Below are 26247 nucleotides of genomic sequence, written 5' to 3' on the forward strand. Positions count from 1 at the left end.
AGTGAAGAATCAGAAACATCGGTGAACAAAATAGGGTAAAATCACACAATAGGCAGGGATAGCCATAATTAGGAACCTTAACAAGCAATCATAGAGTAAAATCACAGAATCAGAGAATCATATTGATTAAGTGAACATATTATCAAAACGACACTCAGAAACCTGAGGTTGGGACTATGAAATTAGGGTTTTCAATATAGGCGAGTTGAAAAAGGAGTAAAATGATAGAATCAGTTGAAATATGCAAGAGATAGAAGTTATAAACATGAAGAATCGGTTTAACGAAGTGTAGAAGAAGTTCCGAAAAACCCTAACTTCAAAAGAAGGTAAAAACAACTTGAAATCGATAATTTTTGCAAAAGAGGTTCAAGAACGGTGTAAAACATAAAAGGAACAGACTCAAATCGTTTAAAAATAGCACAGATCTAAGAGATGCAAACAAAAAATTTGGGTTTCAAAAGAAACCCAAATAGAGATGGAAGAACCTGTTAGAAACTTCAAAGATCGTAACAAATACAGTGTGATTTTGCTCGAAATCATAGCGGAGTAGCCATGAACAGCTAAAACAGCAAACCCTAGATACAAGTCGGCGTGGCCCAGGGCCCTTGAAGGCCTCAGAGAAGATGAGGAAAGCAATGGAGGAGCCATTGGAGGCTTGGGGTTGAAGGGTGGTCACCGGAGAAGACCGGAGAAGGGAGGCGGTTGAAAGGGGTTAGGGTTAGGTTGAGAGAAGAAAGGAGACGAGAGGATACAGAGGCGGCGACCTTTTGGGAATGAGGCTAGGGTTAGGGTCTTAGGAATTGAAAAAGGAAAGAAGTAATACGGGCCGTTGATCTGGGAGATCAACGGCCAGGATTTAATGGATTCCGGGTCGGGTAAGTGTGTATAGGGTCTGGGTCGGATATTTTTATAGGAAATTGGGCTGGGGTTGGGTTCAATTTAGGCTGTAATTGAAATGCTAATCTGCTATAATTTAAATAGCCAATTTTCCCCTATTTAATTTATAATAAATATAGACAATTTTCGGAAGATAATTTATGTACCAAAATGATTTAAAATAGATATTTATCATTCTAAAAATATAGGGACCAATTTTATGCATATAAAATGTAATTATACATCAAATGGGCTAATATTGCAATTATATGCAATTTAGCTTAAAAAATACCAAATGCAATTGTAAAAATGCATAAAAAAATATATTAACCATATTTTGGCATAAGTATAGAAATTAAATGACTAAATCACCATAGTGATAATTTGGGGAATAATTATTGGGGATTTTATGAATAAAAGGGAAGGAAATAAATCAATTATATCCCTAAAATTATGGAAAAATTATAAATACCTCGTGCATGTTTATATATGCATGTATATGCTATTTTGAAGGTATTTATGTATATAAAAAATATATAGGGAAAAATTGGGTATCAATAGCTGCCCCTCTTTACCCGGGAGGGATGAAAGAGTTTTCGGGTAAAGAAATGATGGCCAATTTTGACCGAGCAAAATGGTTCGAGAGATTAGGCCGCACCCTGGCTTCTGAGCTGCCTACATATCCCTGGCTTTACAGGAATCAGGCCATGTGTAGTTCCGGATTCGTCTGCGAAGTATACCGATGAAGTCATTTCAAGGACGGACGCAACATCTAGGGCTGGATAAACGAACGGTTTTATGGAAGAGGTTAGGTTTGGATATGGTCGGGAGAACTGGAGCGGGACTGCTCTTGCTGGGGTAGCCGTTGCTCGCTGGGTTACCTGTAAATAAGAATACCGCAAGTGTGTATTGTTCATAAATTTAAAACATGATGTAAGTTCCCGTTGGATTATGAATGTTGTCTTTGGACGGTTAAGGATGACGTCCTTAGGCCATGACGTCCTGGGCCATGGATTGTTTAGTGAGGGGCAAGACCCTTAGGAGAGATAAGGAAGGTATTAAGAAAAGGAATCCGGTCTTTGACGATCCAGTCTTAGCTAGCTCCGAACCATGATGCCTTTGAATAATGATATGCAAAATTAAGAGAGATCCTCAGGCCATGGCTTGGTGTCTTCTTGTTATGAGGATAATACCTTTTAGACTATGACGCCTTTGGATAGATTGGCGATATTTCAGCCCATGATATGCAATAGAATGATGTTAACAAGACAAGGCTTAATCTTGTGAAATGGAGGGCAGAGCTTAGCTCGATCGAAAAATAAATGAATAGTACTAAAATAGAGCAATGTTTGTGAAGAGGGACATTGCTTAGTCCCAAGCAGATGGGGAGGCAAGGATTAGCCTCATACAAATATGGAGTCAAGGATTAGACTCATGCAAATGGGGAGGCAAGGATTAGCCTCATGCAAATCGGGGAGGCAAGGATTAGTGTTTGCCGTGAAAATGGTAACAACAATTAAAATTGTAAATGGGATTCTAAAAATATGTGATCTATTCCCGAGCTAGTTTGAAAGGGTGATTAGTGCTAAATTTGGAGTAAAAACAGTAAAGATTGAGCTAGCCAAAAACGATAATCGAACCAGTAAGGGACGTTTTCGAGCTTAGGACAAGCCAATAGATACCTCGGGGCCAGGCCTCGAGGCTACCTCGGGCCTATCGAAGATAACCTTATCGAGGGTAATCGGGAAGGGGATAACAGATAAGTATATGCGTATAAGGATTTATACCGTAAACCTTGAGCTAAATGATGAGGAACAAATGAAGAACAATAAAATGCTGGGGCGACCTCGGGGTCGAAGAACACTGATGATTTAGAAGAAAGAGAGGGAGAGAGAGAGAGAGAGATATTATTGCTTATTAGAGAAGTGGAGTAACATTAGTCCTTTACAAGGTGGGGTGAGTCTACCTTATATAGGCGAGGGGACTCAATAAAATATGCATATATTATTTACAAGAATAGAAATATGGGACGGCCTATCGCTCGTTATATCAGTAGGTTACAGAAGGACCGGCCCTGTCAGGTGTAGCCATGCGCTCCGGAGTCATCTTCTTTTACCCTGACCTCGAGCCCTGCTTCTTTTGATTCGGACCTCGATGAGCTCGGAGGTCGAGGACTTGATCACAGCCTTCTATCCTCGGGGTCTCGAGGGAGGCTTCCTAAATTGTCTTGATAGCAAAAAAATCAAGTCTTTTGATTTTTACCGGGTACAGATAGTCTCCGCATTTCCCATGACGAAGTGATGGGAAATGATTCTGAAACTCGACTCCTCGAGCTCCTTTTGGCGACGTTATAATGACGATTGAAATTGGGGCGCGCTCTTCCATAATTGATGGCGTGTCCCACAGGTCTTTACTCGATGTCCTGTCGCTTCTGCTACCCGAGGCAAAAATGCTGCCGTTGGTTCATTTTTTCAAGGACGTAGTAATTACACCCGTCGGTCAGTCTTTCAAGGCATCGATGACTGTGTCGTTTCCTCCCTATAAATGAAGGCGTTTTGTGGTATTGCATATTTTCATCTCAACACTTCTGTTGATATGTTTTGCTTCTTCCTTCCCATCGTCTTTTTTTGTCTTTGAGTATCATGGTGGGAACCTTCCATCTTGAAGCTATTTGGAGGTGATCTTCCAGGCTGTGTCGAAGCCTTCTATCAGGGTCTACTTTCATCGAATGTAAACATGTACGTCGGTCGCTGTTGCTACCGTCGGCTCGAGATGGCGATGGATGGAGAGTTGGTTTCACCTTTGCTTAGATGATTGTTCGGATAATGCACCGCTGCTCACTCTTCTACCTGGGCCTGGTGTGGCACTTCATTCCTAGGGCTCTTCATACCCAAAGGATGGAGTGGCACCGCCGGCTGTTGAGACGGGGGTCCGCCGAATCTTCAAGCTTTAGCTCTAGCGGGCCATGTCTCTTTTCTCTGCCTCCTCCGCATCCTCTTCTTTTCCTTCCCTGCATCTTCCCTGATGGAGATCTCTTAGGGGATTGAGCTGGGAACCTATGGGAGGTGGAGGTCGAAGGATTTACCCTCGAGGATACGTGCTCGAGGGTGGGGCACCCGGGTATGCTGATACCAGAGATGAACTCTCGAGGGTGGGCCGGGTGCCCAGGTTTCATCACATGTACATCCTTCCGCTCCTCAGATTTAGGCGTAGGTTCTTGTAAGCCCTTGTACCTTGTGTGTAATGACCCTCCGGGGCTTTGTAATCGAACGCTATGGCCCCTCGGGGGTTCTTGTACTTTGTAAACTTCATGAATGAGAAATGAACTTTGTTGATCTCTGCTTTCGAATTTGCTTTATTTCCTCACGCTTTCATGCCCTTCGAGGATCTTCAAATGTATTCCTTTGTGTTGTTGATTGCTGATATTAATCTTTGACGTGAGTGTTTGCTTTGATTTCCCACCGATTGACATGGGCTTTTTTGGTCCTACTGTTGTCCTTCGGGACAATTTCGGGTCGATCCGACAAGTTGGTGCTTGTAAGAGTCTCCCGAGTTATTCAGAGATTGCGCATTGAATTCGGGGGCCTCCGAGGGCACCGCTCCGGATGTAGGCCGTCCTCGGGTACCTCGGAGACCTCATTGATCTGGGCGTAGATGGTCCCTTTAGGCCGCGTGAGATAGATCTTTGCTTCTCCTCTGGCGCTTGTTTGCTTTCACGCCCTTCGGGATTTTAAAATGCCTTCTATTGCTTGTGGGCCATTGTAGTTTGCCGTGATAGCCTATTTTGGTCCCCAGCTGATGGGCAAGGCTCTTTCCTGCTTTCTTTTTTGTCGTTCATTTGGCTTGATGCGGGATCGACCGGATAGGCTCGAGCTGTCGGGGCCTGTTGGTTTGTTTGGAGATCTTGCATCAAATATTGGGGCCTTTGGGACGATACCCCGGATGAAGGTCATCCCTGGACGCCTCGGCGAGTCTTGTTGATTTCGATGTGGAAAATTCTTTAAAAGAGTGTAAGGTTGGCTCCCGTTCGAGGAGTTTGCCTATGTGCGGGGCGCTTCCTCCAGGCCTTGTCGATTTTTGGAGATCGGAGCTTCCCGGGTCTGCTCCTCCGGAGAAGGAATTGCGACCCCGGGTGCACGCCTCGTGTATGGCATTGGCGCCATGGAGCTCATTGCGGCCCTGCTTCTTGGCAGACGGAGGTTCCAAATGTGAAACACTGCTTGGAGCTTGGAGATAATTCGAATCCTTGAGCTTGATTGTCTGTTGGAGGATGTTTCTTGGGTCGGGTATTGACCCGTCGATCCGTATCGAGGCCATTGGCTTCCTGGAGCTTACATCTGGTAGGTGACTTTGCCACTGTCCTTTGTATATAAGAGGTGTAGCTTCAGCCTCTTTGTAAGACTTCACTATTTTTGGGCAGCTGTTCTTCCATCTCGACATAGGGCTCCCTATCTTCTAAAGCGTGAAAAGCGTCTGCGCTTCTTTGCTTTATTTTGTTAGTTCTGCTTCAGTTATGGCGACCACTTCAGACCCGTTGAGGCAAAAGGCGGGGAATGCCGTTCCTGGTATTGGAGAGTCGAAGGGCTTCGCTCTGGAGACGGCGTCCTTGATAAGAGAGGAATACTTGGAGATAGCGAGGCGATATTGCGGGTGGAGCGAGGGGATGACACTGTGGGTGCTTTCCCCCCGTGAAGGCATCGCGAACTCCGCTGATGGGTTTTTGAGCGTGTACTTATACCCTTTTGCATTTGGCCCTCTCGATAAGGTTGTGCTCGACTTTTGCTTGAAGTATCGGGTTACCTTGGCGCAAATTCATCCGTCGCTTTGGCAGACGGTGCTGATGATGAGATTTTTCGCGGAGAAGGCTGGACTTGAGTTCACGCTTGATCATCTCATCAGGCTGTATCGGCCTTTACACCATCGAGGACGCTAACCTTGAAGGATCGCTCATCCACGCCCTTCATTGTTGACGATGATGAAGGTGGAGATCGGGGGTGGGCCAATTGGTTTGTCCGAGTTAGGACGATCGATGCCATCCCCGTGGAGTTCCTGCCGTTCCCTGAAGGGTGGAATTATGCACGTAAGTGCGGCGCTTTTCCGTTCCTTCAGTTTTAGTTTATAGCGAAAATCGGCCAAGTAATCAGTATTATTCCCTTTGTTGCAGAAACTTCGTGGGCGCCGGGCCAAGTTCACGATCTGTCCGGCTGGGTTTTGAGGCTGGTGACCCATTCGTCTTGCGATGAACGCAGGTGGCGAGCTATGTCTCGCATCAGGTGGGGAGTGGATCATAAGGGTATGTGCGGATGTAGCTTTTCTTTTCTGCCGATGTGTTCCTCAGGCGGCATCTTTTCATCCCATCTGTGCTAGATGCTTTGTTTTTTGTAGATATCGGGCGGTTTCTCGAGGTGAGGCAGCGCTTCCCAGGAGAGGAGCTGGGGTCGTCGGCCTCTGAGCCGAGAGACGGTAGCAGCAAGAGGGTCCGGGACTCATCATGCGAAGGAGCTTCTAGTGGCGCTGGCCGGGCTCGTATTTCTGAGGACGGGGCACCACCCGAGTCAGTTGTCCCTGGGTTACCTGTTTCTCGGCGAGCGATTCCCTCGAGTGAGTATGTTGTTCCCGGAGCCGGTTCTTTCGGGGTTGCAGGAGCGGTATTATCAAGAGTGTGTTCCGATTTGGGGAAAACTTGCCATCTTCATTTTGCGGTGAGTTCGCGCATAATTCTCTCATACCCCGCGTCTTTGTCTCCTCATTAAATCTTTCCTGCGCAGTCTTGTGATAGGCTCAAGTCCGAGTTGCTTCGTCAAAAGGCCAAGTTCCAGAGGGGTCGGGATGAGGGAGAATAGGCTTCTTTGCAAGGAAAAAGAAGTTGAGCTGCAGCATTGGCGATACGAGGCATATCGGGACTCGAACTATGAGAGCTACTTGGTGGAGCAGGTAACTTCCCGTAGTGCATTCTTTGTTTCCCTTTAATTTTCAAGGCTAACTTCTCCTTGCCGTGCTAGCTGCAAAAAAAGACAGAGGCCGTGGAGCACCTCAAGGGTGAGGTGAACTGTGTCAGGGCAGCCTGCGAGGAACTAAGGGGCCAGGTACGTGCTTAAGCTTTGGATGAGGCGAGTGCTTCAGCCAAGATTCCTGCCTTCGAGGCCCAGCTCAACTTGTCCCGAAGTAACGTAAAGGTTCAAGAGGATATGATCGAGAAATTGGAGTCTGAACCCTCGAAGGTCAGGGACGAGATAGTTAATGCTCGGGCGGAAGCGGCGCTGAGCCAAACCAGGGCGGATCAAGAGATGGCGATTTGCATAAAGGAGGCTGCTGATGCCCAATCCGAGTTGAGGCACACCCTTGATCGTGAGAAGAGGATCCAGGAATATGTTCGCTGCCGATCTCGGAGAGAAGTGTTCGAGGAGGTTGGAGCGAGAGGCTTTATCCTCCCGGAGGAATTGGCTCAAGCAAGGGCAGACGAGCGTGATGCTCGGTCACTCCTCGCGGGTGTTGCAGAGGATGATCTTGACGGGTTGTAGCCTCTTGGTACAAAGTATACCTCCTACTATTTTGTATCTTGGCCTATGGCGCGCGTAGAGCGTGCCTGTAGATGGAGAATGTTTTTGTCGTGTGTAATGTAAGGAGAATTTCAAAGTGTTATTCTTTTTGTACCTTTTTTCTGTCGTTGCTCTTTATCGTGTAGATTGGTTTGTGGTATCGGTCCCTGAGCCATGCTATGGCTCGGACTCTGATTGGCCTTCCGGCTTTTTCTCGCCTTTATGGGCGGAGGGTGATGACCCTATGTGCTCCTGAATCGAAGCTTCTTACGGGCGTGTGGCTTGGGGATTTGTCGCGACTGTTGATAGCGTCGTCAGGGTCGTTGTCACACCTCCTTTTCACCTACACCCCGCAAGGACATAAAGGAGTTTTTCCACTTCAAGGACAATCAGAACGGGATTTATTATTAAGATTCAGAGTCGCCACTTGGGAGATTAATGGTGTCCCAAGTCACCGGTTTAGAATCCCGAACCGAGGAAATTATGACTCTGTTAACAGTCCGCGAACCAGAAATCCGGGTAAGGAATTCTGTTAACCCGGGAGAAGGTGTTAGGCATTCCCGGGTTCCGTGGTTCTAGCACGGTCGCTCAACTGTCATATTTGGCTTATTTATTTGATTTTAGTACATATTCTAACCTATGTGCCTTTTGTTTTAACCACTTTTACTTTATGTCTTTTAATAAGAATTGCAACGTCGTGAAAATGTATCTCGAACCACGTTACACCAGTGCACCCGTGGCTTTTGACGCATTTCGACTCCGTTGAGATTTAGATTTGGGTCACATAAATGTGCACCCGTATTTAAGAAGGTAAGATTATTAAGAACGCGCCTAAAGGGACTATCGTGTTATTATCTTTGAGGAAGGCCGTGAAATTCGCTAAACGGCCCATCCCGAAGTCTAAGTTTTTATGTATGTACATTTATCGAGGGCCCCGTAATTTGTTTGCTCTATTTGGCGAAGCTCATCTCATTGTAATTTATTTTAAAGGGCAAATCCTAAAGCAATCTATAATTTTCTATATTTATTCGTCTCTAATAAAACCCTAACTATTTATTATTGGACCTAATGGTGACTTTGTACTTTATTGCAGCCACTGGGCTCCAAGACAAGCCCAACAAAAGAAAAGTTAACATCATGTGCACACCATAAACCGACCAAGCAGACCTGGGCCCAGGCCCAAACGTACACAAGCATCCAACTGAGCCTGGGCCGTTCATTAAGGCCCTGAGACTTACTCTTCTTGATAATGGGCTATTGAGCCCAAACGGTTAAGCCAGGCCAAATTCCAATTCAGTTGTATTAGATAATTACTGAAACTTATTCAAGTTGTTCAAAATGCCCCTCAGGTTAACGAAGCACTGATCATTCAACTTCCAATTTAATACTCATATTATTTCACTCATTTAACTGCTAGTGGATTATTAGATAACCCTAGGTGAAGAACAAACTGAAAACGACAATAATACTACACAAGATAGACTAATTATGTTTGAATTGACTCCACTCATAGTAATAAATCAGCGTTCAGGCTTATCACTTGCAAAATTTAAACTGCTAGTACAGACTACTTCATGCGAGAGTATTTGAGCAATCTCCTTAACTTGAACTCATGATTAGCACGGATGTCATATGTGATTTTACAGGCGATTGTGAATCCAAACTAGTCCTGATTTTTACTTGTCCATAAAATGTGAAACTAGATCCAACATCAAATCATACTAAGACTGATCATGCCCACAAACAGATTCAACAGTCCAAAGTCCATATTATACAATCCAGCATCCAGTTTAATCATCTAGCATCTATGTAATTTTGGAGATGATCCTGAACAACATTCATTATCAGTATCTAAGCTATTATGACAAAATGAATACACATATTTAGAAAATAGATGAATAGGTCTTTCATTTCAGCACTTCACTCAAAGCTACACCAAATTGTGATTTGAATATGTACCTGGAAATGAAATTTTAACAGAAGAAGAGGTCAGCAGCAGCAGTACAATAGCAGACCAAGAGATGATCGAACAACAACAATACACAGCTCAGGAAGTTAGTTCAACAGCCCAGAAAAGTTTGAAACCAAGCAGGCTCAAGCAATCAACTACGAATCACTTGAAATGCACTCGAATGGACTCGAATGGCTCCAGAAATAGGATCAGCAATCAGGAAATGTTTAAATCAATCCCAAACAGCATCAAATTATCCAAGTGAACCCAGAAATCAACTACAAACGACTACTGAACCACCAGCTAGTTCAAACTACTCAGATCCGAAAAAGCTGAAAGTGATCTAAAAATAAGCAATGAAACAGTAACCCCCTTTTAGAGTTTTAGTTTTTTTTTTATTTGTTTTTGGTTTTTTCTTTGAAGAAAGCTAAGATCTAAGAGGAGTTTGGATCTGAATTTGAATTTCAGATCTGTGGAACTTGAAGATATTTTTGGGGGAAGAATTTTTGAGCTCCAAAACTTGTTCATGAAGCAAAGAGGACTGCCCTTTTATAGAAAAAAATCAGCTGCAATTTCCAGATTTCATTTTTTAACACTTTAGTCCCTGATTTCCTAACTTGTTGCTCAAGTTACTGCCCTAAGTTTACTGAAACCTGCACTATAGTCCATCCTAGAAGGTTCTATACCCATTACAGTTCCTATTCTACCCTTACTTTATTTCAACAATTACCAAATCTGATTAAACTACCCTTTTCCCATGCCTAAACTACCCTTAGCACCCCCTGAAATTACTACCCGAAACCAAACAAAACCCCTGAATCTATCAATTCGATCCTGGTCTCAATTCCCCAAATCCCTATTATCGTCTATAACCAAATCAATCTAACCTAAGCTTAAGGATTATTTGAAAACAAACACTGACTAAGAACAATTACTGATTAAATTGAAATGACTAAACTAGACTAACTAACTTACTAAGAACATCAATACAGAATTACTAGCCTAAACAAACCAAAATCAAACAATGCCCTAATAGGATTGATTAGATACTGTAAGAAAAACAGGTTCGAAACACACAATCAAACTAGTAGAACAAACTTAAACATACATGAAGCCTGAAGAAAATTTAAGCAATTCCAAACTTGAGCTAAGCCCTAATCATGATCAACCCTAATTTTAAAGAACTCAATCACAACTAAATCGACAAACGAACCAATTCTCACTATTGATTAAATGACAATGAAGAATAAACAAGTAAGAAACAGGTTAGCCTACTCGAACACTGGATCGAACGAATTGATAAAAAAAAAATGAGAAGAAATAAAATCAAACTCTAAATTGATTAATCACGAAGAAATATCAATCATGGAGAAGAAACTAACAAAGAAGAACAAGAAAGAACTCACTTATGGGGTCCTAGGGTTCTGCCGCCTCTTAGATTTAACATTCGAGCAACTCCAGTAATATTTGAGCATCACTGACAGTGGATTCTTCATGGGGAGGGGGAGGAGATCATATGATGTCAGTTTGATGTTATTTGGAGTATTTTAGGGTTTAGGCCGGATTTTGATTTGAAATTCGAGAACATGCAAGAGGATTCGAATGAAGCTGGTCAGGGGTTTGGGAAGAGGATCTTGGGGAGAACATGTGGTGTAAAAATGGAGTCGTTTGGTGGTGGCACCGCCGTGGGCGGCGGAGGCGGCGTCACTGCTTTCGCATATTCGAGCAAATTGGTTAACATTCTGAGGGAACATATTTTGGGCATTGGAAAGTGGAGGGGGAGAGGAGTCGATGGTGAAAATTTGGGTGGGTTTGGAGCTTGACCGCCGCCGTGAGCGATTTCCGGCCGGCGGAGGGACGGTGGTATACGATGGGGTGATAGTGGGCGACGGTGGTGGTACATGGTCAAGGTTTGAGAGACGGTGAGGGTAGGGGGGTTCTGAGGGGGGAGGGGTTGTTCGGACATATTTATACGTGGAGAACCATAGTTCTCCACCGTTGATCTGAAGAACCTCGACGGTCCAGATTTAAAAGGCCGAAACGACGTCGTTTTGGTGAGGGGAGGGTCGGACCGGGTTAGGGACTGTATTGGGCCGGTCTTTGGAGTGATTTTTGTATTGGACTTGCTTGGGTGAAGCCAATTGGGCCCAGATTTGGGCATCTACTTAAGACCATTCTTTCCTTTAATTTTCCAATTAATTTCTTTTTCTTTTCACCCCCTTTTGGTTATTTTGTATTTATTATTTCTGATTTTTATAAAATGCTAAACAAAACAAAGACCTAACTATTTAACTCCTAAAATTATTTAAAACTTTATTTAAAGATAAGTGCAACTATTAATAATTAAAAGTACAAAGAAACCAGTTTTCGCAATTTTCTTTAAATTTTGTTCTAAAACTAATTAATACTAAAATTGTGAAATTAAATCCTAAATGCAAAAAATGCATATTTTTGTGTTTTCATATGAATTAAAATGCATGAATAAAAATGCAACAATTATCAAAAAATGCCACCAAATTCACGAAAAAAATTACAAAATACTAAAGAAATTGTTTTGTTTGAAATTTTGGGAATTATTGCTTAGGGCAAAAATCCCGTGCTCACAGTCGTGCTTTTAGGCGTATAATGATTGAATTGTCCTCGGGTTCAGTCTCTAAATCTTGTTGCGATTCGAGCTGTAATTGGCCTTTGATCCTTTCGGGGGATCCGGTTGGCGATAGTGTTTTTCGTTTCCCGCCCTTGGGCGTTTGGCGATTTTTTGGGTCCAGTCTCCGAGTCGCATTGCGACTCGGGCTGTAATTGACCCTTGAATCTTATTTGAGCTTTTGATTAGTGGTGATAGCCTTTCTGCTGTTTGTTTCATTGAGACCTTTTAGTATGAGGTCCGGAGGCTCGCCTAGCTGGCGACAATGGCACTTACGCTGTTTGATCGTAGAGGTCTTTTGATATGAGGCCCGGAGCTTTGCTTAGTTTAACTTTTTTGGATTCGATCTCCGAATCGGGTTACGATTCGAGCTCACTTTAATCGTCAAGTTGTTAATTTCAATTCGATGCTCGTAGAGACCTTCCGGTGTGAAGCCCGAAGGCTTTTCTTAGTCGCCGACAATGGCACTTACCCTGTTTGATGTGTGGCCCAGAGGCTTTTGTAGGCTTTGTTTTCCTCTAGTTAAGGTCTTATTGATTAGTTTGCCTGACATGTCGTCAGTTCTAAAAGAACCTCGATTTCAAATCGTAATCGGCGATGTTTTGAGCACCTCGGAAGGTTCATAGCCCATAGGTCGAGTAGATCGACGCTTTTTTGATTTTGGAGCCGACATGGTCAAGACTCGTTTTTTGCCTGTTGAGGGAAGCCTGTGTTTTAACCGGTTCTTTCCAAAGTAGATTCGGAGGATTTTTTAGCAACAGTCAGGCGTACCCGAGTCGCGTTTTTTGGGCTGTGGCAGCCGTTCTGACCGTAGTCGTATGCATTTGGCCGGGGCCATTTTTGATCCCGAGAAGCAGTTTTAGGCGTCCACACCGAGGGTATGCCCTTTAGGGATTCTTACAAATGCGACGTGTAGCCTAAACTGCGGAATTTTTCATGCCCATTGAGGTCTTACAGTTTGTCATGCCTGTTGAGGTCTTACAGTTTTAGGGAGAATAGATCTGGTTTTGCCGAGGCTGCCCGTTAGGGTCTTACAATTTTGGATTTTCCAGTGCGTGGCGATTGGCGACAGTCTCCTAGTTATCGAGTTCGCTTGAAGACAGCTTTCCACGAGCTCGGAGCTGTTTCTGGGGGCTTGGTGAGCCCGGAGTCCCGACCCTGGGGTTGTGCAAGTTGTCGGGTTGCTCATGGCGAGTCTCCGAATATATCAGATCATTTCAGGCCTGAATACCGCCTTTCTATAGTCTTGGGGCCATATCGCGAGGGATTTGTGAGCTCGGAACCTCGACCCTGCCGTCGCGAGGATGCCGAATTGATTAAGTCTCCGAGCGTTCTAGGACGTAATTGATGTAGAGGTTTTTTGCTGGGGATAAGCCGAAATATTTTTCTTCGAGGCGTTGAATGCTAGGAAAATACTCTTTATTGCTTGGCGAAAATATACGTCATAAAATACATGTTGTTCTGTTGCTGTGAGTCTGGTCTACATGGGTGTGACTCTCCTAATTTATCCGATGTGTTTGTATGGTTCCATATTGGAAAAGAGAGAGAGATCGCGGACTTGTTGGGTCCCTTCCCTGGGGACGTGCAGTCCTACTAATTATCTTGTTGGCGGAACCCTCTTCCTGATAGAAACCCGATCGAGGAAAGAATGCCAGGTGGCCCCATGGCGGCTGCGGATCCTCGAATCGGGATCCAGAAACACTGAATGCCTCGGCTGCCTGCCTGCGTACAGATTAGCAGTAAGAAAAAAAAGGGGAAATGATAAAAGGATGCTGCGTTCCTGGGAGTATGCCCCTCAGCAGCTGTATTCCTCGTCCGGCCAGGCCGGGTCGAAGACGCGATCGCTCTTACCCTTTGACCTTATTTGAGGATAACGTCGGTCATGGGCGTAGGGCGAGGAATCTCCCTCTGTTGCTTGTATCCATATGCTTTGGCTCCGTGTCTATCGTGGAGTTTCACACACTTGGAGGAGTAGAGCCGGGGTTGTGTCCCGGGCGAGGTATTCTTCGTTGTCTGCACAAAGCGTCTGCATCCTTTTTCACCTGATGTATTAGCTTGAGCTCGGGCGGGCCGCGCTGGGGAAGCAATTTGGATGTTGTGGCAATCACCATTGGGGACACATTAGCGGTCCGGCGCGAGGGCGACATTGGTCCGGACTGTCCTATTTTCTTTGGCACGACATTGTCGGTACATCTTTGGCTGATATATCTGTAATCATTGTCGACGCCCCCTTTTTCTAAAGGAAAATTGGGTTTACGACATTTGGGAAGACAACTCTATTCCCGTTTGGGAATTGGGTTTTGGAATTGAAGAGTCGCCACCTAATGATTGAGTGCATTAGGACACTAAGGAGGATTTTTGAGTTGGAAAACCAGAGTTCGGGTAAGGGCTAGAAATTATCTCAAGGGGAAGGTGTTAGGCACCCCTCAATATCCACTAGTGTGGTTCCCGGCCATGCTATGTTGTGACTTTAATGCAAATTGACACACAAAGGATTTTACACATAAGGGTTGCAAATAAATACGTGACAAGTATGTGGGGTCAAGGTCTAAATGATCTACAATTTGTTTAAATGGGGGGACCAAACGCAGAAAATTAATCAATATATTGAATAAACAAAGAAGAAAATTTGGAAGAAAAGGCATAATGCAGTAAAATTAAGGAGGAGTTTTGAGTAGTGAAAAAGACAGGATTTTGTAAATATTAAACAAAGTTGTATAAGAAAAGGGGTCCTAGGTTTATAAATCACATGGATCATCCACACAACACCGGTAGTCAATTGTACGCGTAGTGTTATCGTGTGATCATCATCTCCATGTCTACCCTTCCCACCTCGTTAAGGTATTAAGCGCGGAATGGTCTAGTTTGCTTATTGCATGCTATTACCCGCCCCAATCCTATCAGTCCTGGAGGCTTTTAGGACTACTAATCCTAAAGGGAAGAAGCTTGGCATTTCAGAGGTTTAAAAAGCTTAAAATACTAAGGCGTCAAACAAAACACATGAAAACAGTTATGGGAACACAAAATAATTAAGGCTCAGATAAACCTCCTTTAATCACAGAAAATCATGTAGTTTAGCACGTCTTACATGTACTGATTAGGTCGAAATTATGCTTAACGTTAGGCAGACTGGTTCATTACATATTTTCAGGCAAGAAGTTCGCATTAGGCTCGCCTGGCTGCAACTTATCGAAGATACATACTTGTTTGCCTACGTGATGGCCTATAGGCATGGCATCTACTGGTTTCAGGAATAAAGAAACAAACTGATTAAGAAAGTTGCCAGTTTTAACAGAATGTTGCGAGTTCTGTAATTAGTGCTAATCTAAAAACGGGTGATTCAGATTTGATTGATAATTCCTACAGGCATGCTTTCTAGCGTCATTAATTTAAACACTTTTATAGGCGTAGCGAAAGCGCATAAATACTATAAGCATGGTATCTGAGTACTGTTAGTTTTTTAACCTTATAAATAGGTTTGCCTAGTGAACAATGCATGCGTAGAGTCTGGATTTCTGGTTACTTATAGGCGTGGTATCCATATGGAGATGCAAATTTCCTATAGACATTGTATCTATATGGATGCATAAACCCATAGACATGATATCTATGTGGATGCACAAACCTATAGACATGATATCTATGTGGATGCATCAACCTATAGACATGGTATCTACGTGGATGCATAAATGTGCAAAGCTGTAGGCAAGATACATGAGTACAGAAATGTGGTAATTCCCTATGAGCATGATATCTATCCCTTTGCATGCATGGTTACCCTTCCCTTTTCACTAATCACCCTAGAGGTTATTACAAGATTTTATTACAGACCAAGATGAATAAAAAACTGGAAATAAAATTACAATTAGAACTCTTAAACTGCATCCAAGGAGCCTAATTCAAACCCAAGGTCTAACAATATGATATGAGCCAACTGCCAGGATCAGGTTCCAAAGCCTTTCTCTTATTTGGGATGTGTCAAAGTTCCAAGGAATTTCAAGAACTCCAGGCAATGCTCACACCCAGATATCAGAACTGAATGAAAGTGCAGTGTGGAAGGGCCAGCCCTCCAATGTCCAAGTTCAGAGGGAGCTCAAGGTCCCAAGGCAAGGCTCATTGGAGGGGGGCAGAACTTAGAGTCTAGGAACAAGTGTAAGTGCAGTAGATGGGGTTAGGGAGTGCCAAGGCACGCTGGAGGTCATGCCCAGCCATATGGTAAGCTGGCACACCCCTGACCAGCCTGTCAGCCAACAATTAAGAGTAAAGACCTATTGAAGGTCAGACTATGGTCTGGACAGTGATTAGGACACTGCCAGACCAAAGTCTCAAACTCAGCATACATATAAAAGGGAATGGGGATGGGAATTGAAAGAGTTTAGGACTCAAGAGGGTCCAGTTCATGTCCATGGACAATAATATCAAGTATTTCCATGTTTTTGAACCATAACTCAGCCATATAAAGGGGATTAGGATTTGGGATTCATATAAGGACAGAAACAATGAAAGTAAAACTTGCAGAAAGTTACAGCATGTAGACAGCAAACCCAACAAGGAATGGACTATAGAGTAAACACATAGGGGGAGAGGCAGGAATTAAACATAAGAACATACCAGTTGCAGAAAAGTAAGCAAAGAAAAGCAGGATTCTTTCAAGCAAAGCCACAATCAGAGAAAGCCCTTTATGATTGTGAGTTCAGAGAACTCGAGTGTTTGTGAAAATTCTAAGTGTATTTGAGGGTATTCAGTGAAAGTAATCCGAATTGATCGTGTATTGAAAGTGTAGAAGGGCTTCCCATTTTATAGTGCAGAGAAGCAAGTAGGAAAGGTAAGAAAACCTTTGAAAATCAGTCTCAAATATTCTCCCTTCAGTCAAGGGATTTTAATTTCAAACGGGAGAATGTAAATAAGGAAAGGAAATTTGAGTAAAATCTGTCACAGTAGCATAAGAAGGGAGGATACATAAGGCTTATTTAAGGAAAGAATTCAACAGTACTTGATTTGTAGAGTAAAGGAAAGGGAATCAATCAGACAACTAATAAAAATCAAAGTAAACAGGTTTGATTCGAATGAACCCAGTCAGGAATAGGTAGAGGAGGGCTAAAACAAAGAAAATCAGTAGCAATCAGTCGAGAACCCATCAAAGGAGTCCAAAATCAATCGAGTAGTTGTCAAAACCTTTTGAAAGAGGAGTTTCTCATATATAAAGCAAACAAATCAAACAGAAAGTCTAACATTGCAAGGTTTAGGATCACAAAATAAAAGAATACGAGTTCAGTCATAGATTCATAGTGCGTCTGAAGGTCCAGGGTCCCAAAGTGAAACCCTAATCCAGTTTATCAAAGAAACCCCCAAATTCTAGGGTTTCAAATCGAATCAAACACAGAAACGAAAAGGTAAGTGAACAGACTCAAGGAGTCTCATGAGAAACAAACAGACCATGATAGTAGGTTTCAAACAATCAGAGAAAGAAAATCGATTTGAGAGCATAAAAGGACACGTTTTAGAAACTCGGAACTTAGACTAGTCCAGAATAGACGAAACATGCTTAACAAGAACACAAACAGAGTTCGGAAAAGCAACAGTCAAAAAGCTCAGTAGTAAACACACATGGTAGAAGAGTGAGGAAAATTTAACACAGATTAATCATGTGAGCACACATATAAAAGAAAAGAAGGACAATACATGCGTAATAGAAAAGGAAAACATACGAGCATAATACAGACAAACATCTAAAAGAAAAGAACAGCAAGAATCAAAAGACTTTCAGAAACCCTAATTTGAAATAAAACGATTTTTTAGAAGGAAATTTGGGGAAAACACTCAAAACGTCAAGAAGAACATAGACATAGCATAGATCTAAACAAATAACGGTGAAAGAACCTCGAATGGCTTAGGGTTTCAGAGAAACCCTAGAACGAGAAAGGCTTGGAAGAACAAGATCAGATCCTGAGTCGAAACGGTCAGGAATCGAGCTTCCAGTGCTTGAACATGCCGGAGCGTGGCCGGAAAACCATAGATCTACGGATCTGAGATGGATCTGAAAAGAGACCATCGAGGTCAAGCCTCCAAACCTTGAGTAGCTTAGGCTCAGGGGTGATAGAGGGTGAGCACAGGCCATCCATGGGTGGAGACGCCATGGATTCCGGTGGAAATGAGGTGAGATAAGGCGGGAGGTGATTAGGGTTTAGGAGAGGTTAGAGAGCGCTTGAGGGAGACGAAGGGAGTTAGAGGCGGCGGCTCTATGCAAATGAGGTAGGGTTAGAGGGGTTAGGCGATTAAAAAAGGAAAGGAAGGATATTGGCCGTTGATCAAAATGATCAACGGCTCAGATTTAAAAGAAAACCGGGCGGGTTTAGCAATTGGGTCGTGGGTTGGGTATTTTTAGGAATTGGGTCGTTTAATTTGGGGCGTAATTGGGTCGAATTGGGGGCTAAAATTTAAAGGGAGAAGGGCTGTTATTGAAATAGCAATAGGCTAAGTGTTAAATAGACAAATTTTCCCTTTTTTATTTTATAAAAAATAGTAATAATGATTTTAAAAGCAAATTAAAAATACTGAGCAAACAAATACTATATAAATGTTAATTTAAAAATACTGGAAATAATTTTATAATTATAAAATGCTATTGTTCGTAAAATAGGTTATAATTGCAATTACATGCAATTTAGCTTTAAAAATACCAAATAAATTTGTAAAAATGTACAAAAATTACCTTAATTATATTTTGGTGTAAATATGAGAATGAAATAAGTTATTCACCAAAAATGATTATTTTGGGAATAATTATTGGATTTTGTGGTATTAAAATAGGCAGTAAATTGGTTTAGAAAAATCGTTAAAATACCAAAACTCTTGGGTGTGCTTATATATGCACATACATGCTATTTTGGAAGTATTATGGGTACAAAAAATACCTAGGGAAAAATTGGGTATCAACAGCTGCCCATCTTGACCCGGAAAGGATGAAAGAGTTATCGGGTAAAGATAGGATGGCCAAATTTGACCGAAAGAGGTGATTTGCAAAGAATTTCGACCGAGCTCTGGTTTTTGAGCTGCCTACATATCCCTGGTTTTACAGGAATCAGGACATATGTAGTTCAGGAACCATCGGCAGAATATGCCAATAGAGTTTCGAAAAGGACGGATGCGATGTTTAGGTTGTAGCTGAAATCTGATAGGCTGCGGGAACTGGAGCGGGATCGCTCCTGTTGAGATGGCCGTTGCTAGCCGGCGTACCTGCAAGTGAGCAATACAACGTATAATGTGCGTAAATTTAAACGTGATGCAAGTTCCCTTTGGACCATGAAGCGTATAATAGAGGATTCGCAGGCTATGAAATGATGTTCTCAGGCTATGATGATGGTGCCTCCGAACCATGATGCCTTTGAATAATGGTGTGCAGAATATAAAGCGGGGTCCTCGGGCCATGGCATGGCGTTCTCGGGCTATGGAAATGGTGCCTCCGAACAATGACGCCTTTGGACAATTTGGCGATATTTCAGCCCATGAAATGCAGGATTTGGCGGTATTTCAGCCGATGTGAAGAAGAAAGGTAAATGGCGATATTTCAGCCGACAGAAATTTAAATAAAGCTGGCGATGTTTCAGCTGATGTAAAGGAGAAATGTAAAATGGCGATATTTCAGCCGATGTAAGGCATAAATATAAATGGCGCTATTTCAGCTGACAAGGATCAAAATAAAGTTGGCGATATTTTAGCCGATAATGATTAAATATAAACTAGCGATCTTTCAGCCGACAAATGATTAAATATAAACTGGTGATCTTTCAGCCGATGATGATTAAATATAAATTGGCGATCTTTCAGCCGATATAGAGATTTAAATGCAGTTGGCGATATTTGAGCCGATGAAAGGCATAAATGGCGGTATTTCAGCCGATGTAAAGATTTAAATAGAGTTGACGATATTTCAGCCATGCAGAGATTTAAATAAAGTCGGCGATGTTTCAGCTATGCAGGATTTAAATAAAATTGGCGATATTTCAGCCATGCAGGATTTAAATAAAATTGGCGATATTTCAGCCAACAGGTGGAGACAATGCTTAGTCTCGGAAGGCAGAAAGGTAGCCTTATGCAATGCAAGAAAAATGCAGGATGGAGGTAGAGCTTAACCTCGGAAGGCAGAAAGGTAGCCTTATGCAATTCAAGAAAAATGCAGGATGGAGGTAGAGCTTAACCTCGGAATGCAGAAAGGTAGCCTTATGTAATGCAGAGAATGCAGATGGAGACAGTGCTTAGTCTCGGAAGGCAGAAAAGTAGCCTTATGCATTGCAAGAAAATGCAGATGGAGACAATGCTTAGTCTCGGAAGGCAGAAAAGTAGCCTTATGCAGTGTGCGAAAATAGAGGTGAAGAGTGCAAAATTTCTTAGCTGAGAGACGATAGCTACTAGTTGATTGTCACTGTGGCTGCAGGGGATGTTGCGTGCGAGTAGCACTTGAAAATAGGTGATGATTCTGGGAGTTGTATTCCTGAAAAGTATGAGTTTGTAACCGCATCCGATGATTCTATGTCTTGGGGTACCTGCATTCAAAGAAAGATTGTGAGTTTTGTCAAGGGGGAAGGTTAGTTCGTCTTCCCGCGGACTGCGCTCGTCCTACTTGGCTCTTGCTTTCATTGGGGTAGCGTTGCTGACAAAGCTGTTCTGATAGTATTTATGCATGATTTAGAAAAATAATAAAATATGATGTAAATACATAATAGATAAAATGTTTTTAGATGAACCGACGACTACGACACGGTTCAAGATATCGCAACCTCTTTTGCTCCGGAATTTTGAGGGTCCTCCTCAAAATTCTGCCCTAGTTTACTAGGCCGGTGCCTCTGACGGCTGCGCGCGGTGATTGGCGGAGATCAACTTCGGAATTTTGAGGGTCCTCCTCAAAATTCTGCCCCAGTTTCCAATATCAGGGAAAAATGGAAATTTTATTGAATTGTGACCGAACCCATAGGGCTGCCTACGTATCCCCTCTTAAACGGGAATCAGGTCAGGCGTAGTTCAAATTACATCATACAGAAATTGTAACTGATTACACATAGTATCATTTCACTGCATCTAAATTGATTGGCTTTGGCCAGACTTCTCCATCCATCTCTGCGAGTATGAGGGCTCCCCCGGTTAGAACCAGGTGAACCATGTACGGACCTTGACAGTTGGGAGAGAATTTCCCTTTGGCTTCATCTTGATGCGGAAAAATCTTTTTCAGTACTAACTGCCCTTGCACGAACTGTCTTGGTCTGACTCTCTTGTTGAAAGCTCTGGTCATTCTATTCTGATAAAGCTGACCATGGCAAACTGCATTCAGTCTTTTTCCGTCTATAAGGGCTAATTGCTCGTAGCGACTTTTTACCCATTCTGCATCTTCAAGTTCTGCTTCCTGCATAATTCTCAGGGAGGGAATTTCTACCTCGGCTGGGATGACTGCCTCGGTACCGTAAACCAACATATAGGGTGTCGCCCCAGTCGATGTGCGGACTGTGGTACGGTATCCCAATAGAGCAAATGATAGCTTCTCCTGCCACTGCTTGTGTTTTTCTATCATTTTCCTTAGTATCTTTTTGATGTTCTTGTTGGCTGCTTCTACAACTCCATTCATCTGAGGTCTGTAGGCTGTAGAATTCTTGTGCTTGATCCTGAAGGTTTCACACATTGCTTTCATCAGGTCGCTGTTGAGGTTGGAACCATTATCAGTGACGATTGACTCTGGGACGCCGAATCGGCAAATGATACGATCGCGGACAAAGTCTGCCACGACCTTCTTGGTCACTGCCTTATATGATGTTGCTTCAACCCATTTGGTGAAGTAATCAATTGCCACTAGAATGAACCTGTGCCCGTTTGATGCGGCAGGCTCGATAGGTCCGATGACATCCATCCCCCAAGCGGCGAACGGCCATGGTGAGCTAGTTGCATTGAGCTCGTTAGGAGGCACCTTTATCATATCTGCATGNAAAGGGTAAAATACTAAGGCGTCAAACAAAACACATGAAAGCAGTTATGGGAGCACAAAACAATTAAGGCTCAGATAAACTTCCATTAATCACAGAAAATCATGTAGTTTAGCATGTCTTACAAGTACTGATTAGGTCGAAATTATGCTTAACGTTAGGCAGGCTGGTCCATTACATATTTTCAGGCAAGAAGTTCGCATTAGGCTCGCCTGGCTGCAACTTATCGAAGACCAGTGCAATTAATTAACTACATACTTGTTTGCCTACGTGATGGCCTATAGGCATGGCATCTACTGGTTTCAGGAATAAAGAAACAAACTGATTAAGAAAGTTGCCAGTTTTAACAGAATGGTGCGAGTTCTGTAATTAGTGCTAATCTTAAAACGAGTGATTCAGATTTGATTGATAATTCCTATAGGCATGCTTTCTAGCGTCGTTAATTTAAACACTTTTACAGGCGTAACGAAAGCGCAGAAATACTATAGGCATGGTATCTGAGTACTGTTAGTTTTTAATCCTATAAATAGGTTTGCCTAGTGAACAATGCATGCGTAGAGTCTGGATTTCTGGTTACTTATAGGCGTGGTATCCATGTGGAGATGCAAAATTCCTATAGACATGGTATCTATATGGATTCATAAACCTATAGACATGATATCTATGTGGATGCATAAACCTATAGACATGGTATCTACGTGTGATATGCAAATGTGCAAAGCTGTAGGCAAGATACATGAGTACAGAAGTGTGGTAATTCCCTATGAGCATGATATCTACCCCTTTGCATGCATGGTTACCCTTCCCTTTTAACTAATCACCCCAGAGGTTATTACAAAATTTTATTACAGACCAAGATGAATCAAAAACGGGAAATAAAATTACAATCAGAACTCTTAAGCTGCATCCAAGGAGCCTAATTCAAACCCAAGGTCTAACAATATGATATGAGCCAACTGCCAGGATCAGGTTCCAAAGCCTTTCTCTTATCTGGAGTGTGTCAAAGTTCCAAGGAATTTCAAGAACTCCAGGCAATGCTCACACCCAGATATCAGAACTGAATCGAAGTGCAGTGTGGGAGGGCCAGCCCTCCAATATCCAAGTTCAGAGGGAGCTCAAGGTCCCAAGGCAAGGCTCATTGGAGGGGGGCAGAACATAGAGTCTAGGAACAAGTGTAAGTGCAGTAGAGGGATATAAGGGATGCCAAGGCAGGCTGGTGGTCATGCCCAGCAACATAAAATGCTGGCACACCCCTGACAAGCCCACTAGCCAAACATTGGAGAGTTAGGACCTATTGAAGGTCAGGTTCAACCCTGGACAGCAATTTGGATGCTGCCAGGCCAAACCTTAACTCAAACACACATAAGGGAATGGGGATGGGAAACTGAAAGAGCTTAGGACCCAAAGGGTCCAGTTTACATCCATGGACAATAATTTTGTATATTGCCATGTTCTTTAAACTATAGCTCAAACACATAGGGGGACATAGAAAATGGGATTCATTGCAAGACATAAGCAAGATATGAGCACATTATACAAAGGTTAAATTCTACAGGCAGTAAAGTAAGCATGGACAAGAGAATTGGTAAGTAAACACATTAGAGTTGATGCTGGAATTAAAACTAGGACATACCAGTTTCAGAAAGAGACAAGCAAAAGAAAGCAGAAGTCATGCAAATAGGCCACAGTACAAGCAACAAGAGAGAATACTTTTTGAGTGTGAGTGTGAGTTCAGAAAACTACGAACGTTGGTGTCGTGTTAATAAAAGAGAATGTATTTATAGTTTGAAAACAGGCAAGGAATAAGGCAAAGAAATAACCATGTACCAATTAGAATCAATCAGTAGAAGAGCTTCCTTTAATTAAGGAGTTCAAACTTAAACGGTAATGAACAAAAGAGTATTTAAGGAAAGAGATCAAGTAAGCATCTTGAGCAAAGCAGACAATTAGGGGTGAATACATAGGAGTTTAATTAAGGGAAGAAATTTTGAAATACACGGTTAAACAAATAAGGTAAGAACCAATCAGTACCCAATAAATCAAGGAATCAGAGATTTGCAACTATTGGTTCATGAATAACCAAGTCAGAAAGGCTAAGGAAAAGGTTTTACTTAAGAAGAAACAGTAGCAATCAATTAACCCCCCAAAAAAAGGATTTTTATTCGAACACAAGTTGGAAAACCTTTTGAAGAAAGATTTTAACACATATAAAAGGGGTTGTCATGCTAATCAGAGGAGTCTAGTATAGAAGAATTCATACACAAAAGGATTCAAACTCAGTACATGGACCCCAAGTGAGTTTGAGAGAGTCCAGGGCTCAAATAGAACCCTAGTCCAAACACACAAGACCAAACTCGCCAAAAACCCCAAATCCTAGGGTTTTCGACTTGAATCAAATGCAAAGAAGAGGAAACAAGCAGATACATTAGAAGGTTTAATGCAAACAGAGTCATGGAATTAATTCGAAATATTATGAGAGTAGAAGAAATAGTAGAGGAAAATATGCTTAAGCAGGCATAGTAAGAACACTTAATGAACATGGTAGAAAAATATAGTAGGCGAAGCATATCAAGTCATAATGGAAAGCAAGTAGCAGAACATAGCATGTGAAAACATAGCATAGAAACATAGCATGTGAAAACATAGCACAGAAACATAGTAGAAGGAAGAACAAAATATAGCAAAAATAGTAGAAGAACATGTAAGAAAAAAGAGAAAACATAAGAACATGGTAGAGACAAACATACACGAGAAAGGGAGAAGAAAGATCGAAAAACACATAAGCATTTTTTTTTCAGAAACCCTAAATCAGAAAGAAGTGACTTTGGAAAAAGAATTTTATAAAGAAAAATTGGGGAAACCTTTTAAAAACTCAAAGTAAAGCATGAATACACACAGATCTGAAGAGAATTGGAGAAAAACCTCGAACAGCTAGGGTTTCAGGTGAACCCTAGGACGAGAAAGGCTTCGAAAAATGTCCGATCTAAGTCGGATAAGACTGGAAACAGGCTCAGGAGGCTAAGATATGCCGGAGCCAAGCCGGAGATGGCCGAAACCCTCAAGTCGGCAGAGATCTGGGTGGAGACCTTTGAGGTCTAGCCTCAAACCTTCGAATACCAAGCGCACAAGAGCGATAGGAGGTGAGTATGAGGGTTTCACGCACTGAGAAGCTATGGAAACCGGCGAGAATCGAAGGGATTAGGGTTAGCTTGGGTGGTGGCGACTAGGGTTTGCAGAGAGAATGGGAGAGGAAGGGAATTCAAGGGCGGCGGGTAGAGGGAAATGAATTAGGGTTGGGGGGGGTTTGGTAAATTAAAAAGGAAAGGGTGTATTTGGGTCGTTGCTCTTTTAGATCAACGGCTGTGATTAGAAGGGGTTAGGTGGGAGATTGGGTGGGTCGGTTAAAACGGGTTGTTGGGCTAGATTAATTGGGTCTAAAATTGGGCTAATTTGGGGGTCCAATGTGGCTACAATTGAAATAAAATCTGGCTAGCACTTAATGGCCGTTTTTCCCCTTTTTTATTATTTTATAAAATAGTGAGAATGATTTTAAAAACAAATTAAAGGCACTTAAGTAACTAATAATGTATAAACATTAATCTAAAAATACTGGAAACGATTTTATAATTGTAAAATGTTGTTAATTGTAAAATAGGCTATAATTGCAATTATATGCAATTTAGTTTTAAAAATGCCAAATAAATCTGTAAAAAATATGCAAAAATCACCTTTATTATATTTTGGTGTAAATAAGAGAATAAAATGAATTATTCACAAAATGATAGTTTTTTGGGAATAATTATTGAATTTTGTAGTATTAAAATAGACAATAAATTGGTTTAAAAATCTTTAAAAATATGGGAAAATACCAAAACACTTGGGTATGCTCATATTTGCATATATATGTTATTTTGAAAGTATTTTGAGTATAAAATATCTAGGGAAAAATTGGGTATCAACAGCTGCCCCTCTTTACCCGGGAAGGATGAAAGAGTTATCGGGTAAAGATAGGATGGCCAATTTTGACCGAAAGAGGTGATTTGCAAAGAATTTCGACCGAGCTCTGGCTCTTGAGCTGCCTACATATCCCTGGTTTTACGGGAATCAGGCCATATGAAGTTCAGGGTCCATCGGCGGAATATGCCAATAGAGTTTCGAAAAGGACGGATGCGATGTTTAGGTTGTATCTGAAATCTAATAGGCTGCGGGAACTGGAGCGGGATCGCTCCTGTTGAGATGGTTGTTGCTAGCCGGCGTACCTGCAAGTGA

Source organism: Nicotiana attenuata, unplaced genomic scaffold (genome assembly GCF_001879085.1).
Source record: "Nicotiana attenuata strain UT unplaced genomic scaffold, NIATTr2, whole genome shotgun sequence".
Lineage (NCBI taxonomy): Eukaryota > Viridiplantae > Streptophyta > Magnoliopsida > Solanales > Solanaceae > Nicotiana > Nicotiana attenuata.